Genomic DNA, 18,327 nt, shown 5'->3' with positions numbered 1-18,327 from the left:
TAGAAAAACAACATTTGAAAATCAAAATTTCAGATAAGCCTAAAAACAAACACCCACAAGAAAAGTGATGATCATCTCTTATACAATAATAAAGCAAACACCGATCATAATTCAAAAATATTCATTCAATGATACAAAACAGCAAATATATGACAAACGAAACAAAATACAATGCAACACAAGGAGACTGATATGTACTATACAGGATAGTAGCGGGCCACTGTTCATAACAGAGCCGTCTAAACCCGGGTTGAGTTATACCAATTCGGACCGCGAGGACGCAGTGCCTGGAATCGGTTGCTGTTTTATTCAGCTTGCTGGAGGGTGTTACTGCGTACATGTACCCTCATTTTTCCAGTGTTTCGGTATTTGGCTTGCTCATCGCCCTATCGAAGCGGGGGTTATTGTAGTTAAGGCTCTCTGTGCTCCGGGGCAGACGCATGTTGCCTTGCACAGCGTGGGCAGCATGGTAGAATCTTTACATGTTGCTTAAACATTTTAGACTACTCTGTTTTGAACAGTGGACCGCTGCCATTGATTGCCTTCTAAGCTGTTGGTCTTGTTTTTTGTTGTTTGAAACGACTCCAAGTAGCACTGGTTTTTCAATTTACGTGATGTATTTATATCATTGTTTCGAGTCTGATTTCCGCTTTTCTTGTTCTTTACCTATTTTTCTCTTGCGACACTTAGTCCTGATGATGGCCCTGGTCAAGTTTACCATTGGGCTGAAACGTTGACTGGTATTTACACAATATGGACTGCTGAAATTGACCTAATCTGTGTTTGTTGTTGGATTACTGTATGAGCCTCTTTCATTTCCGATACAACTCTTTGGTGTTTTGATATACACTGACAGCCTACAATCCTGTGCAGTAGATATCAGTCTTGTTGTGTTTCATTGTATTTTGATTTGTTGTATATTTGCTTTTTTGTGTCATTGAATGAATATTTTTTAATTATGATCTGTATTTGCTTTATTATTGTATAGGGGATTATCATCGCTTTTGTTGTGGGTATTTGTAGATAGGCTTATCTCAGATTTTGTTTTTCAAATGTGGTTTTCTATTTTCTAATAGCATCACTCTACGAGTTAGATGTTGCCCGAGTGAACCGTAAGTTATTTGAATACAGAACTTCATAGGTGGCAGAATGATTCACCACACAGTTAACAGCATGAGACGGGAGAATTATATCCAAGTCTTTGTATAAGGAATTGATAATAATAAGTTCGGCCAGCGGCACAGTCCAGCAACGTCTAAAAATGAACATGCCGTATAACAATTTTAAAGATTACTCTAAAACACATAAACAGATGCATCTAACAAAAACTGGTATGATCCGCATCCAAAGATTGCACATTTATTCTCTATGACAAAGGCTCCTTTTCAGCTTTTGGCATAGAAGGTTATCTGTATATCAGTACTTTAACTTCACTACAAGAGGCGGCTGCCTACTAGCCACGATTTTTTAAAAATGCCCTTGTGAATTATGTGCTGAAACCATTTGAATTTATTTTACACTTAGCCTCCGAAGAAATATGCATGTAATGCAAGAACGGGACAGGAACGGGACACTAGTATCATGAAGCTACCCATGCACAATTTTAACTCAAATGCCTGAAAATCGCATGTTAAACATGTTATCTTATCAACCAATAATCACGTACTAAAAACACGTCTACTACATACTATATCATAATACAGCCAGCAATGTTTATACATGAACAAGGTTTCACTAACATCAAAAAAAAAAATGCAATCTTTTTATCACGTCAGTATTCCCTTTTTGGCAACCTTAAGTTTAGTTATTGAATGTGGGCTGTTATTATTTCAATTTCTTTGCCTAAACTAATCCACCTTGTCCCTGTTTTACTGGGAATAATATGTGACGTGCCTTTGGTGACAGCCAATTACCTCGCCTGCTCTTTAGCACTCATCAAAAGAAAAGAAACCATTGGAATTGCATCAACTTTTTATTTATTAACCAATATTTCAGCAAATTATCTGGAAAAGTCAATTGCTATGGCTCTTATGGAGTAAAAAGATGTTCTTATGCTTCGCTAGTCTTCAGTAAGTCACAATAATGGAATAGAGCATAGAGTGTAGTAGTGCAAACCCTCCCCACACAGCATGTAAACTTAATATTTACACACTGCATATACAAGACAGCAGCAGTGCAAGCTCCCCTCGCACACAGAAAAACAAGGCAGCGGTAAAACAGTTTTCTTTCCCACAGCACAAAGGTCCAACAGAGGCAGCAGTACCAGACAAAGTGCACAGATAATGTCTTATTATCGCTTTCTGGTGATTATAGTGTGGTAAATATTTCATTACCGATACTATTTTTTATGCGGTAAAATCTGTCAAGAATAACTCAGTAAATATAAGAGGCAGAATCCGTGGTATTAGAGTGTTTTAAAAGGCTTTATTCCTATAAAAAGGGAGACAATTCGAATTGTGGGCCTTCTATTCCATCACCACGAAAGTTCAGGAAGGAAGGAACATATATTATTGATAGTTAAGCGGTTTTATAGAAAATGCATTACAGTGAAACAGATGCAAGAGGCGTGACAGCTGATAACTCAGATAAACTGTACATACGTAACTAAACATGGGTGTAACTAAAATACGTCATTTAAACATGATGTTACAAGTGGGTGGATCCATAAAAGAATCCTGCAATGTCAGCAGAAATATATGGCAGAGATGCGCGCGCAGCTGCATGACGTGTGATTGACGTGCAACTAGAGGGTGAAGGAGACTTGACATTTAGCTCTACATGTGGAGACAGAAGTCTGGGGTTATGTCAACCTAATTCCAAATCATATCTTATGTTTAAAGAACTGTGTGATCCAAAAGGAAAGGTCTCTTAGGATAGAATCTTATTCTATACTGACTATACTGACTGTTAGTGCGTGTACAAGCGTCTAAGTGTCTACACTAGATGCGAGGAGGTAGGAATATTCCATGATAACGGGGCTTATGAATTACTGGCATGAGGGCAGCGAAGCCTGGCCCTTTGCACGGAAGCTGGAACAATGTTTACCTAAACTACTAGACAGGAATGCATCGGATGAGGAGCGAAGGAGATAATCTCGAAGGTGAAATACAGTTTTTGGCAGGCGACAGGCTGGATCAGGCACCGTTAGCCGCGCAAGGAGTAAAACAAAGTTCATGGTCACAGATGCAGGCTCAGACTGGAGCTTTCAGAGGCAGAAGGCAGGAAAAGGCTTGATGACAGAATTCGGGCCTACTCGCCTGAATCTGTGAAATGTGGAAAGTGAACCACATAAAGTCGGTGGCCTTTCATACTTAGGAATGGAATATCTGACCCATTCATGGCGGATCTGAAAGAGGACATGTTGACGGTGGACGCACATATATTTGCGTCTTCAGAACTGGAGCAGGAGGGAACATACATGTACTTATAGCATGCACATGGAGCCGTTGGGGTCTACGATAGGGGACATAACTGATCACAAAATTCATATTTCCTCATTCCCTCCTTGTCCCCTTCGGACCCTTAGGAGATATCGATCTTCATCAATCCATCGATCTGTTCATATAGCATCATTTGTTCTTCTTTCTTCTTCCGGGATCTCGAGCGAATACTTGGATGTGGGATACACGAGGTGGCACACAGACCACAAATCGCTGGCCCACATTGTAGACATAAGCAGCAACTGAATAGTATGAGGAAGCCAATACCCAGGAAGGATAATATTCTCCATCCCCAGGCTGACAACACGCCCCAGAACCAACCGGACCAAGTCCAGGTGCCTGGACTCTGGTGTATCTGGCTTACAATCTTATGAAGGCGGGTTATGGCTTTATATACTGACGGTGAATTTTCTGGTATGAAAATGCAACAACTTGATCCGATGACCCTACAAGCTCCGCCCCTATCGGCCAGGATGACGTCAAGGACAAGACGATTTTGAAGCACAACAATCCGCATAGCAGACTGCTCTTCTGTTAAATTGCCTAAGGCGGAAATAGTTTCGTTCACTACTGCTTCAAGGGTTCTGGTTAATCTACGTATCAGCTTACTATCAGTGACTGTACCTATATAAGGAAAGAAACCTTTATTGAAATCTGTGTATTTCTCCCATGCTGTTTCAGTATAATCGACAATTGGGAGATCTCTCTGCTGTCTATTGTGTACTAAATGGGTATTTCTATGATAATCAGGAGGAGCTAGGAAAACAGGTGGCAGAAGGAATGCTATATAACAGGTACCATCCCAATCTAAAGGTAGACATATATATGCGGTCTGGCCACATATGAAGTAGGAATGATGGGAAGCTCTAAATGTAGACTTGCCTTGATCACTGAATTTTATTACAGTGGTGCATTTACTGTGGCCCATATGTATGGAACCATTCTTTCTTATACATAATTCCCCTTTTACTGGGAATACCGACATGGCGGGCAAGATTGGTGTAGCTTCAGATTCAACGTTCAGGATCATGAGGTTAAGTGTAAAATTACCTAATCCATATACTTCATTTTCTAGATCAGTTCCTGTTCTTTTGGGAAGTCCCTCCTTGTTAGGGTAGCAGACTTTAAGCAAAACTAAGTTCAGGTTTCCCCATACCCAGTTGTCTTGATAAACTGCGGAATTTGAATCTAGGGAATTAATCAAACTAAACCATGCTCCACAGGAGCCATTGTGTGTAAACGGATAGGGAAAGAGGGGCAAAACTCCCTTATAGTTCTGATAGGGAGGGAGCTGGCCACATATCCAACAATTTGTGGCATTGCTGGTTTGATGGGAATGATGTAACATACTAATGAAAGTGTTATTGCGCAGCGCAAATCTATAAGACAATTCATGTGGAGGTAATTCACTAAAAGAATGTTCTGCAGTTATATTATAAGCATGCTTAGGAATAGGGTAATACATGTGCAATAGGATGCTGACAATGATGATCAAAAGACTTAGGAAAAACAAAATTAATAATGTTACTGTACAATGACTACGAAATGATTTACAATACGCTTGCTTTTTCAGCTGCTTTCGCTGATTTCTTTCTCTATTTCGGTCTAGAGGATACATGTCAGAGACAAATTCAACCGATTCACCTTGGAGAGGACTTAAACAATCAAATTGTCTGACTTATTAGACCTCAATTTTAGTTTATAGATTTCTGAGTTCGATTGCTCAACCAAGGGGAGCTTTGAGTCTGTCTTTGAGGAAATACAGGGTTTAGTCTCTATATTGGATGGTAGTCCATAAAATTTCTTGATATGACTCGAGTGCAACCATCCTTTTCTTCCCTCGATTTTCACGGCTGTCCTTGTGGTAAGTAAAACTAACTTCGGTGACTTCCACCTAGGATCCAGTTGGGTCTTCCGGTCAAAGTTCCTGACCAGCACCAGATCCCCAGGAACCACGTCATGGGGCTTCACCTCAGTATTATCGGGAAAAACTGCGGATACCTGTGAACGACAAGATTGTAGTGCAGACATCAAGGAAGCCAGGTAATCTGTCAGCATATTACAGTCAACGTCAGTGATTTTACGAGGTATAGGCGTGCCCCACATATTTGGTGGTCTACCGAAGATCACCTCATACGGGGATAGCCCTGTTCGAGAATGTGCTACCATTCTCATGTAAAAGAGCGCAACTGGTAAGGCTACTATCCAATCGACTCCTTTTTCTCTACATATTTTGGACAATCTAATTTTCAAAGTTTGATTATGGCGTTCTACGAGACCTGCTGCCTCGGGATGTCGGACACAGTGAAATTTCCATTGATATCCTAATAGAAGGGAAACGTGTTTCATTAGTTCGGATGAGAACGGCTGGCCGTTATCTGAGTAAACAACACGTGGTAAACCGTACCGTGGGAAGAATTCTCGAACTAACTGTTTGGCAGTAGTCGGGGCAGTGTAATCTGAAACCGGGTAGGCTTCTGTCCAACGGGAAAGAGCACAGACAACTACGAGAACATATTTGAATCCTCGACATCGTTCCATCTGGATATAATCCATCTGGAGGACTTCAAAAGCATGATCGGGAGTTTGGAATCCACCCTGTTCTACGGGGATGCTTTTACCTGGATTAAACTGACAACATATCATACAGGTACGAACTTTTTGTTTAGCTGCGGCTCGCAAATGTTTGTTGAACCAAATGTGTTGAATGCTGTCTAGCATAGCTTTTTCTCCTATGTGCGCTGGACTATGTATAGTGTTAATGATGACTTGGACCATTGAGTCGGGAAGAAACCATATAGATTTTTCCTTCGTCATCCATCCTTGATCTGTTTGGATCCCTCCTAATTCAGTCCATTTCTTTATTTCTTCTGGTGTAGCGTGTGTCTGTATATCAATTACATCAAGGGCGGGATCCTTAACTGTCATGCAATGTGTTGGCGTCGGAACTATTGTCTTTGTCATGTCAGTTGTGTGAGTCTGATTCTGAGCAGTCTGTTTAGCTGTTCTGTCAGCTAGGTCATTACCCTGAGAAATGATATCGGTAACTTTTGTATGGGCTTTGCATTTCATAATCGATATTGCAGTAGGTAGATGAATCGCGTCTAATAGGGCTTGAATGAGGGGTCCATGTTGAATGTGGGCACCGTGAGAAGTTAAATAACCTCTCTCTCGCCACAGTACGCCGAAGTCATGGACGACTCCGAATGCATAACGTGAATCTGTGTATATGTTGACTTTTTTATTTGTGGCTTGAATACAGGCTTGTGTCAGAGCGGTGAGCTCTGCTGCTTGAGCTGACAAAGTGTTAATACAATTTGTTTCAATGACTTCAGTGTCTGTTGTGACTGCGTAAGCGGCCACTAGCTCTCCTGTACTTGCTCTCATACATGACCCATCTACATACAATGTCAAGTCTGGATCTGACAAAGGGATATCTGTCAAGTCTTGTCTGGGTTTCGTCGTGATAGTAATAACTTCGACACAATCATGTGCCAATGGATCTGTTCCGCTCACTGGTAACAATGTGGCAGGATTTAACGTATTACAACGTCTGATTTCTATATGTGGCTGAAACAGTGTTAATTCGTAACCAGTGAGTCTTGCTATCGTCAAGTGTTGTGTTTGTGTGCGGTTCAAGAGAACCTCTACTGCGTGTGGTACTTGTACTGTCAATTGATGTCCTAACACTATGGCATCGCTTTGTCTGATTGCTAAAGCTGTTGCTGCCACCGATTTCAGGCACGCAGGAAGAGCCTGAGCTACTGGATCTAATGTACTAGAGAAATAAGCACATGGTTTGTGTGATCCTGCTTGTTCCTGAGTGAGTACTGACAAAGCAGTACCTTCGCGTTCTGTAACGAAGAGTGTAAACTGTTTACTGTAACATGGTGTTGCTAGGACAGGTGCTTGGCATAAAGCTTTCTTTAAGCTTTCAAAGGCGTGTGTATGTTCTGGAGTCCAAGGGAGGACAGTCGATGTGGCTGCCTCCTGTGTTGTCAACTGGATGAGTGGTTTTGCTAGAAATGCATATTGAGGGATCCACTGCCTACAGTATGAAGTGAGGCCTATAAAAGCCCGCACCTCCTTTTGTGTCGTAGGTGGTGGCATGTTAGCGATTAACTGGATGCGGTCGGATGTAAGCTGCCTTCCCTCCTTGGACAGCGAGTGCCCAAGGTAAACAACTCGCTGGACACAGAATTGCAGCTTAGAAGGGGACACCTTGTGCCCCTTGTCGGCCAGAAATTTTAAAACCGTCAGTGACGCTTTTTCACATTCAAGTTCGCTTCGGGCGGTGATCAGCAGATCATCGACATATTGAAGCAAGGCAGTGTTAACTGGCATATGGATACTGTCAAGTTCTCGTTTCAATGCTTGGCTATAGATGCTGGGGCTTTCTGTAAATCCTTGAGGTGCGCGTGTGAATTTAAAACTTCGTCCATTTAAACTAAATCCGAATAAATATTGACTTTCCGGATCAATTGGGACACTAAAGAAAGCATTCTTGAGATCAATTACAGTGAAGAACGTTGCTTCCGAGTCAATAGCTGTGAGTAATGAAGAGATATCTGGAACTACGGGGTATTGTGGCACAATACATTTATTTAATTCGCGCAGATCAATAACTAATCGATATACTGGTGGATCTTTTGGATCCGTTCTTTTAAGAATCGGAATTATCGGAGAATTACATACATTGGAGTCGGTTTCGACAACCACTCCTTGTGCAATGAGCTCGTCAATGATTTGCAGTAAAGCCACTACAGCATCTGGTGGTAACTTGTATTGTCGCATTCGTGGTAGTACTATTCCTGATTTCAGTGTAACTCGATATGGTGTAATGTTCATGCAACCAACATCAGTGGGGCCTTGTGCCCATAAATGTGTAGGTAAATTCTGCAGTCGGTGATCCATGTCTCTGGATACGTAGTGACCTTTAAAGTCACGTAAAAATAGTCGTACTCCTTCCGGAGAACAACATATTATGGCTCCTAGAGCCTTCAATGTTTTTATACCTAACAAGTTTTCTGGACATGATTTAGTAAGCAACAAATCTGTAGGCCCGAATTCTGTTGTACGTGTTAATGGACCTACTGTGAGTGCAAGAGGTTGTGTTACGTCGTTAATTATAGGTTTTCCTGAAAATCCAAGAGAAATATTCTGTGAGCCTGAGAGGGGTGCCCCTGGAACTTCACTACGTCTTATAGTTGTTCTGCTTGCCCCTGTATCAAGTAAAAACTTTCTGTCTTCCCCTAATAGTTCACTATGTACATAAGGTCCCTCTTGGTCTACAGGAACCTCAATAAGGGGTAAGCCAACTTCCCTCTCTAGGCTGTCTCATGAGTATCGCTGATAATCGGGATAATCTGTTTGTGCATACTGATACATTTGTTGTGTTGTTGCTTGAGTTGCAGCAGTAGGCTGCGCTTGTGGTGGTACTACAATTTGTTGTGGAGCTGCCTGTTGCGGGGCTAATTGTTGCGGGGCTAACCTAGGTTGTGCCTGCTGAGGCGTCTGTTGTTGATTCTGATCCTGTCTAGGTGGACGTGGTCTCTCATGTGTTCTACCTGTAGCAATATTATGTTTCAGGACTGGACAATCGTGTATATAATGACCTGGTTGTTTACAATAGTTGCATGTCCCTTTCGCAGGGCCTGCGGAATCACCCTTTTGATGACTATCAGCTGGAACTGACTGTGCAACAAGCATTTTCATTTTCGTATCTTTCATACGTCTTTGTTCGTGTTCTTGTTCTTCTCTAATTCTATTGTGATGGTATTGTAACATCTGTAGCATCTGTGATGGGGTATTACCTTGCCAGGTACTTTCGAATTTCAATACTCTATTCTTAACTTGTATCAGAGAATTTTCAACTAATTTTGTCACAAACAGATGTGGGTATGACTCACTACTGGCTTTTATGCCACTATTTATACTAAAACATTTTTCAAATCGGGAATAGAAATCACTTGTATCTTCATCTGGTTTTTGTTTACAGGCTGAGATTGCACCCCAGTCTTCCTTTTTCGTAGTTAATAAACGTGGCAATACCTGTATTAGTAATCCTGCTAGTGCTGTAGTCTTATCCCCAAGCCCTGCTCCTGCAGCTCGGGCCTTTTCTTCGTTTTCCAATGCTGTCCAATCTATCTTTTGGTCTCCTACCTCCCATTCTTTTTCTTTGAGTTTTTCATAAACACCTGCGGGTAATAGGACTTTTAATATTTTCATAATGTCGGGGTAGGTATACTCTCCCATGAGTAACATGTCTTTTATCTCACGGTGGAAACCTGCTGGATCTTTGTCATGACTGGGTACTACTTTCTTCATTTCTAATAATTCCAGTTTAGTTATAGGCGTGTATACAAACACACGTGTGAAATTATCGTCGGCACCTCTGGTCGGGTGCACTTCGCGTAACGGGTTCTGTCTATCTATGTGATACATTTTTCTTCCCATTATGGGAACTGAGACGTGTTCTGGGCATACGAAATTTAAATATTGGTTTCGGGATTCTAGTATTTTCTTAATCAAATCAGTACCTGACCCTCTCCATATGTTCGTGAGTAGTTCTGTCAATATGTCAGGTAAGGGTCCTGGATCGGAGTGTTGGCCTTTATATAATATAAGGAGGTGTTGAATCATGTATATACTAGCTAAACGCTGTTCATATGGGTCTAGATTCAGAAACGTGTGTGCAAGTACATCATCATTGTATTCGCCGGGACTGTCAGCCCATTGTACTGCTGACCTGGCTAATTCTTGTTCGTCCATGGAATCGAGCACGTGGTACCCCCTTTGATCTCGGAGTGATTTATCAGCGGCTTGGAATAAGTGTTCAGGGGATTTTGTATTCAGCATAGGGTTTGGAAAATGTCTATTATATTCTGGACGTATTGGACGTATTGGGTCGTTAAAACCTCTGGTATTATTATGGGGTCTTCCTTTACCTACATAAGCTATCGTGTCTACTTGCTCTGATTCTTGCTCCTCCTCCTCTCTGTTTAGATCAGCGGCGTCTACCTCTAATCTTTCTTCGTGTATTCGTTCTACCTCTTTGCGGATCTTTCGGTACATAGCTACTATACATAACTGTTTATCATGTCTTCCTTCCGATATATTCCGACCTCAAGTGACAAGTGTTTGCATTTCTTCCGGATTTACCCCAGGCCGGTCTTGATTTCTAATTACACAGTTTATGAGGAAACGTAACAGTTGTCCCTGTACCTCCGCTTTCTGGTACTCCATGGCTCTACTAATACTTTCAGGACCTCGCCCTGACTGGACAAAGTGATATATATTTTCTAAATGTGTATTCATTCCTGGTAACTTCGTTAAATATATTGCAGCTCGTCTAATACGTAATGATGACAGCAGCATTTCGTCCCGTTTACCGGGCACAGGATCATATCTACAATCTACTAGAAGTTCCTTAAGCATGTCGGGAGTGGCTAGTTTGGGTGTACGTTGGAGGGCTAAATCTCTAAGGGAAAATTTATTTCCTCTGGGTGGCGTAGAAAAAATGTCTGTCGTACCTCCTGTAGCACCGTCTAGGGTGCTGGACGTGAAAGGATTTGTTGAGGGTGAGACAGCAACCGTCGTTGTGGGAAAAGCTGTAGAAACAGATGTGCTTGTCGGAATGTGTGTCGAAGCGCGTTGTTGCGGAGGTATAGACGAATGTTCTTGGCGATGGGCATCATCGGCAAGCGGTCTATGTGGTGCGGTATTAGCATACTCGGGAGCTGCGTCATCTAAATAGCGGGAGAGGAAAACATCTTCTGCGGTTCGGGGATGTCCCTTGGGATGTGCTTTTATCGGAAACAATGGAGTTGGCAAGTCTTTTGGTAGTTCCGGAGTAGCCTTAGGTAACCCTTCGGCCAGAAGTGGATACATACCATTCATAAGAGCGTTTCTTTGTCTATCTACTTGTTCTGATTTTACTCGGGTACCTTCCTCAAGTAATAGTTTTTCTCGGACTTTATTCGAATTCTCCTTACCCTTATTTTCCTGTCTGAGTGCTTTTTCTGTACGTCTATACGATTCTTTACGCCATAATTCAATGGCATCTTTCTGTGACTGTCTGGCTTTCTTTTTCCATAATTCTTCTTCTACTCTCATGATGCAATCTGCATCCCAGGTCCCCGCTGCGGGCCATCTCTGACTCTCTGGTAATTCTTTGGTGTAATCTACCCATAAATCAAGAAATAATACGGCATCTAGGCCATGCTTATGATACATGAAGTACCCTGGAGTGTCCCTCGGTGGGATGGGAACAGCTTCTTCGAGTACACCTTTTCTAGTTTTGATCTGTCTTAGTTTCGAAAAGAGCGGCATTTTTAGATCTTGTTTCTAGAACACACTTTATACGAGAAAACACAATAATGAACAGTCATTCATACCACAATATATAGAACGTATTTAAAACATTTAACGTTTAACAGTTTTACGGATAATAATAACTAATAGAAAACTGGTTACTGACATAATACTGACACTAGATAATATTTTTTTTATATGCTTGACATACTATATATACTGCTAAACAGTACAGATACACTGCTAGAACAGTGCAGACCGGATTTGTGTACCCAAACCCGTCTTGACCGGCACAGACTATGTGCACGTTAAATGCCTCCCCGGTAATGGTACTCACCGGGTAGCTCGGAACGGAAGGCCTCGGAACGGAACTTGAAACTGGACCGGACTGGACTCGACTCGACTGGACTCGGAACTTCGGAACTTGGCGGGTCTCTGTATACCTCGGATCTTGCTCTCTCAGCTAGGCTCTGGTCGGGATACTTCGCACTTCTCACCGCCTCGTCTGGGTGTTGATCGCAGCCTCAGTCGTCCCCGCTTGGCCGGAAGGAGACACAGGAAATCCTGCAGATACGCGTTTTTGTTGTCCGTTCAGCTGTGGCAGGAGACCGGGCCTGCAACGCACCGCCGGCGCGTGAGATGAGAAAGTGTCCCTGTTCGGGCGCCAATTTATGTGGTAAATATTTCATTACCGATACTATTTTTTATGCGGTAAAATCTGTCAAGAATAACTCAGTAAATATAAGAGGCAGAATCCGTGGTATTAGAGTGTTTTAAAAGGCTTTATTCCTATAAAAAGGGAGACAATTCGAATTGTGGGCCTTCTATTCCATCACCACGAAAGTTCAGGAAGGAAGGAACATATATTATTGATAGTTAAGCGGTTTTATAGAAAATGCATTACAGTGAAACAGATGCAAGAGGCGTGACAGCTGATAACTCAGATAAACTGTACATACGTAACTAAACATGGGTGTAACTAAAATACGTCATTTAAACATGATGTTACAAGTGGGTGGATCCATAAAAGAATCCTGCAATGTCAGCAGAAATATATGGCAGAGATGCGCGCGCAGCTGCATGACGTGTGATTGACGTGCAACTAGAGGGTGAAGGAGACTTGACATTTAGCTCTACATGTGGAGACAGAAGTCTGGGGTTATGTCAACCTAATTCCAAATCATATCTAATATCTTATGTTTAAAGAACTGTGTGATCCAAAAGGAAAGGTCTCTTAGGATAGAATCTTATTCTATACTGACTATACTGACTGTTAGTGCGTGTACAAGCGTCTAAGTGTCTACACTAGATGCGAGGGGGTAGGAATATTCCATGGTAACGGGGCTTATGAATTACTGGCATGAGGGCAGCGAAGCCTGGCCCTTTGCACGGAAGCTGGAAGAATGTTTACCTAAACTACTAGACAGGAATGCATCGGATGAGGAGCGAAGGAGATAATCTCGAAGGTGAAATACAGTTTTTGGCAGGCGACAGGCTGGATCAGGCACCGTTAGCCGCGCAAGGAGTAAAACAAAGTTCATGGTCACAGATGCAGGCTCAGACTGGAGCTTTCAGAGGCAGAAGGCAGGAAAAGGCTTGATGACAGAATTCAGGCCTACTCGCCTGAATCTGTGAAATGTGGAAAGTGAACCACATAAAGTCGGTGGCCTTTCATACTTAGGAATGGAATATCTGACCCATTCATGGCGGATCTGAAAGAGGACATGTTGACGGTGGACGAACATATATTTGCGTCTTCAGAACTGGAGCAGGAGGGAACATACATGTACTTATAGCATGCACATGGAGCCGTTGGGGTCTACGATAGGGGACATAACTGATCACAAAATTCATATTTCCTCAATAGAGTAACAAAAAAAGTACAGTGATTCAAGAAAGATGGTTAATTGGTGAACAGTCAGGTCTAGAGGAGTACCATTCAGTACCTTAAGCATAACAAGAAGGGCTGTGAACTTAACACACTGAGCCACGGAAGCTGTCTGACACTGGTGACATGTCCACATTGTCTAGTGCATGTAACTACTTGCACCTCATCATTTTCCAGCCTCGAAAGCTGGACCAAAGGACACTTTTGCATTCTCAGATTTAGGCCACCACAATATCTCAATCTATATGAGATGGTGGCTGCCACGTGTAAGTATTTCAAGCTCATTCCAGCAGAAAGTGGAGCAAATGTGCCCTCGGAGGGCACTTAAAGTCTCTGACCAGAAAACAACCAACTATAGGCTCTTGCCTAAAACCTCCAGGGCCTGTCTCTTTCTTCCATTTTTTTCTTTATCCTGCCATGAACTATGGAAGGCAAGAGTTAAAAACGGAGGTGATTGTGGTTGGTGGTGCTGATGTAATATTTCTCAGAATAAATGAACGGTTGAAGGGCAACTCACTGGGAGTGTTCTGTTAGAAATAAGGACGTTCAAGCTAATGCATAGTCATCTGCCATGAGCTGAGTGAGGTTGTGTTAGATGAACAACAGTCTTGATTGAAGTACCAAAATAAAGTGCAATACAAATACAATAAATGCATTGCCACCTTTGCCATCAGCTACCCTGCACAGTCCATCACTGAGGGTTAGAAGGATGGATTCTGCTCCATTCTTCTAAATCTAGCCTAGTTAGCATTCAGGTTAATATTGTGGGTGCATGGAGTACTAGGAAGCGACAGGGACAGGATGATGACGTAGTGAAAGAGAGATGTAGATGGCAAAGACACACTGCACTTACTGACAGCTGCAGGAAAATCAGCCGGATTCAATACAGAAGCATCTCGACTGAGACAGGCGACTGAGATTAATGGGTCAGCGCTTTGAAGTGATCATTCACTGAAGGAACTTTAATGTAAGAAGATTTCCTTCCCCTTTTTTAACAAGAGGACAGGCGACTGAGATTGAAGGGCCAGCGCTTGAGTGATTATTCACTTAAGGAATCTATACTTTGGAAGATTCCTATTGCAATAAGAAGACACAATTATTAATCAGATATACTCTGATAAGAAAGATTACAGTCCAGATATATTCCTTTTCATTCAGCCTACCAACCACATACTGGATCCTACATGGACATATGTATGCATTGTACTGTCCCCAGAAATACCATCCTGAAGAGACCCCGTATCTAGAGTGGGTCGAAACGCAGTCGACAACATATAAAAGAGACAGCTTTGACTAAATTATTGTAAATTGTATTAAGTCTGTCCTTGTATAATTTTCCAATAACCGTCCAAGTCTTTTTTTCACCTTGTCACATATTATGACTATAATAGGTTATGGTTTTTCACTTGGGGTCACAAAATCACTACAAATGTTAAGAATAAATTAATCTTTTTGTATATGTATTTTTGACAACAAGTCTGTGATACAGACGACAACTGTAGATTAAAAATACCTACTTCGGCTGAAGTTAGGTATATTACGAAAGGAAAAAGGTTTTGTGTGGGTTTATTATGAATGCTATTGTTATATGATTGATGCTGCGATTTATTATAAGGTCATATTTGAAATAGATGATTGTGATTAATTCAGAGCGACGACTGAAGTCGCAAACTATAGATCATTTATTAGAAATGAGTTCCTTGTGAATATTGTTGTGTACTTTGTACTTACCCAGTTCACAGGGACATATGGGTTGCTCTTGTTACTTAAAATATGGAAAATCTTCCCTGACACACACAAGATGTACCAAATAGGGAGCAGCAGTTGATTCCCTTATCCTTGTGCTTCTTGGAATTCTCATATTCAATGGTCTCAAAGTGATTAAACAAATATGACAAATCTGCTAAGAGAAAAAGAGGCCATTTGGATTTGAGGAGGAGGCCAACAAGATACTAACAGTTGCAATTGCCTTACTACTAGTAAGGCATCATCTTGAATGTTGTGTTCAGTTCTGAAGGCTTATCAAGAGTGCTGCACCAAATTGTAGTCCCACAGCTAACATATGGTGCTGAGTTCTGACAGTCTCATCTGAAGAGTAGTGTCCAATTCTGGAGATCTCGTGTGAAGTGTTGTCTGCAGTTCTGGGAGGGCATTCTGAATTGTTGTGTCCAGTTGGGGAAGACATTCAAGATGCATTGTGTACAATTCGGAGTGCTCATCTCAGTATTGTATTTGGTTTTGAAGGCTGGTTCAAGGGACCTTATCTTGAGGATTGAGTCCAGACATGGGTTTTTTATCTGAAATATTATGTACAGTTCAGGAGGCCTCATCAAGAGTATATGTCCAGCGCCTCTTCTAGAGACCTTCTGTGTTGCAGTGTCAAGGTCTATGACCTCATCTAAAGGTTCTCATTCAGTTTGGGAGGCCTTATCTGGAGAAGTGTATCATGTAAAGGAGGCCTCATTTGGAGTGCTGGCCATTTCAGGAATCCTTAAAGTGGAGGACTCATCAGGTGTCTTATTAGAAGAGGGAGACAGGGTGACTCAATGGATGCATAGGTAAGTAAATGAACGGGTGTACGAAGGACTAGAAAGGTGAGTTGGTAGATGGGGAACCATGAATGAAAGAGTTGGTGGAATTTGTTATCAAGGTGTAAATACAATGGTTGCTGGTCTAACTTTCAGAAACATTTTTGTCGCAAGTATTCATTTCAGCACTTTACTTTAGGGGAAGTTATTTTGAATTTATATCTTTTACATATCAAACAATTAGTTTGGATAATTTTAATTCAACATCCATCCCTGTCCCCCTAAAAATCCTCCACCATGCCTAAACTCCACCCATTCCTGACCCTTAAACTCCACACATCCTTGAGCCCCAAAAGGCATTTTCCTACCCTGAAAATCCACACATCACTGAACCCCAAATCTACTCACTAAACCTAACCTGCACCCATCATTACCCCTAAACTCCACCCATCCCTGAACCCTAAAAACATCTCTATCTCTAAACTCCAACCATCTCTGAACACTTAACCTCTCAATACTCTTAACCACCATCCATGCTTGAACCCTAAAATCCCTTTTCTACCCCTACACCCCACCCTTCACTGACCTCTTTAAATCGCTCACCACCGTTAAACTGCACCAATCCATGACCCCTAAAGACCCCTCACCACCCCTGAACTCCAACCATCCCTGCACCCTAAAAATCACTTTCTACATCTAAATTCCACCAATCCCTGAACCCTTCAATCCCCTCACCACCCCAAACTCCAGCTATTCCCGAACCCTAAAAATGCTTCACCACTCCTAACCTCTATCAGTTACTGAACCTTCAAAAAACCTCAACAGATCTAAAAGCACTCTTCCATGAACCCTAAAAACCCCTCTACACCCCTAAATTCCACCCATTCCTGAGCCTAAAAACCCCTTAAAGTTGACCCACTCCTGAAACCTAAAAACACCTTTTTATGCCTGATCTCCACCCATCCCTACCCCTAAAAACCCCTCATCACCCCTAAACATCACCCATCCCTGAACCCAAACAACCCTTCCTACCCATAAGCTCTACCCACCCAATTTTAATGTAATTTTGGACTTTTACATTAAAATGTTTCCTTAAATTTTCGCTTCATTTGTGTTAGACCTGCCATCGTTGGTGTGGTCTTCCCCCAAACATTTTGCATTCACCACTCCAGGTTTCTGAATTTCGTTTTTGTAGGGACTGGCAATCTGTACAACTGCTAACCAGTGCTAAAGTGCTAGTGTTCTCTCCCTAAAACATGGTACTTTTGGTTTACAGCTTATTAGCATATTTAATGTACTTATAGGTACTTAGTTTATGGCACTACATGTACCTAGGGTCTGTCAATTAAATACTACTAGTGGGCCTGCAACACACATTTTGGAATCCACTTAAATAACAATTTAAAACATGTCTCAGACCTGCCATTGTAGCCTGTATTGCTGTTGTAAACTATCAATTTGCCCTGGCAAAATAAACCTTTTGCCAGTCCTAAACATTCTTTTTTAAAACATACAAATCACCCCTAAGGAAAACCCAAAAAAGCTCATAGGGCAGGGTGAACTTTATTTAAAAAAGTATGACATATGTATTTAAGTTTTACATATCTTAGTAGTGAAAAACTCTTACATTTGTTTTTCACTACCGTAAGGCCTATCTCTCTCATTGATAACATTAGGTTACATTAAATAAATGCTCACTTTTGATTGGGAGCAGATAGGAAGGGCAAGAGTGGACTCAAATGAAGTGAAATTTTAAATCCCCATTAATAGTGAAGTCTAATTTTAAGCCACAATTCAGAAAATGCCACTTTTAAAAAGTTTTAATTTTTTTGTCCTAACCATTCAGTGTCTGCTGCCAGTGTCCAAAATCACATAACTGTGAATAGCTTTGCAGTTGGCCTGTGTGTGTTCCTCCCAGAGAGTGAGACGAAGGGGGACTAGATGTTGGCAAGATGGGCCATCTTACCAGGATAGGTGGGGTAGAGCAGTTTCCTACTCCCACTTAAATGTTAAAGGGCTGCTGCCTCCGGCGCGCACGTGCACACACACACACAAACCTGACACCAGTCTTTTTCATTCCAGATTTTTTAAAGCATTGGTAAGGAAAAGGGAAGAACTTTTCAGAACCAGATGTGGGGCGAGCCACGATGTCACCTCC

General features: G+C 41.8%; 1 long non-coding RNA gene across 1 annotated transcript in view; it reads right to left on the bottom strand.

Annotated features, from left to right (window-relative positions):
- The window catches only part of LOC146797746 (uncharacterized), a 1,134,092-nt gene that overhangs the window by 923,975 nt on the left and 191,790 nt on the right, over positions 1-18,327 (bottom strand). The window lies entirely within an intron of this gene.

This window comes from Triturus cristatus, chromosome 9, assembly GCF_964204655.1.
Source record: "Triturus cristatus chromosome 9, aTriCri1.1, whole genome shotgun sequence".
Lineage (NCBI taxonomy): Eukaryota > Metazoa > Chordata > Amphibia > Caudata > Salamandridae > Triturus > Triturus cristatus.
The sequence above is the reverse complement of the archived record's forward strand: the minus strand, read 5'-3'. Positions and strand labels throughout refer to the sequence as shown.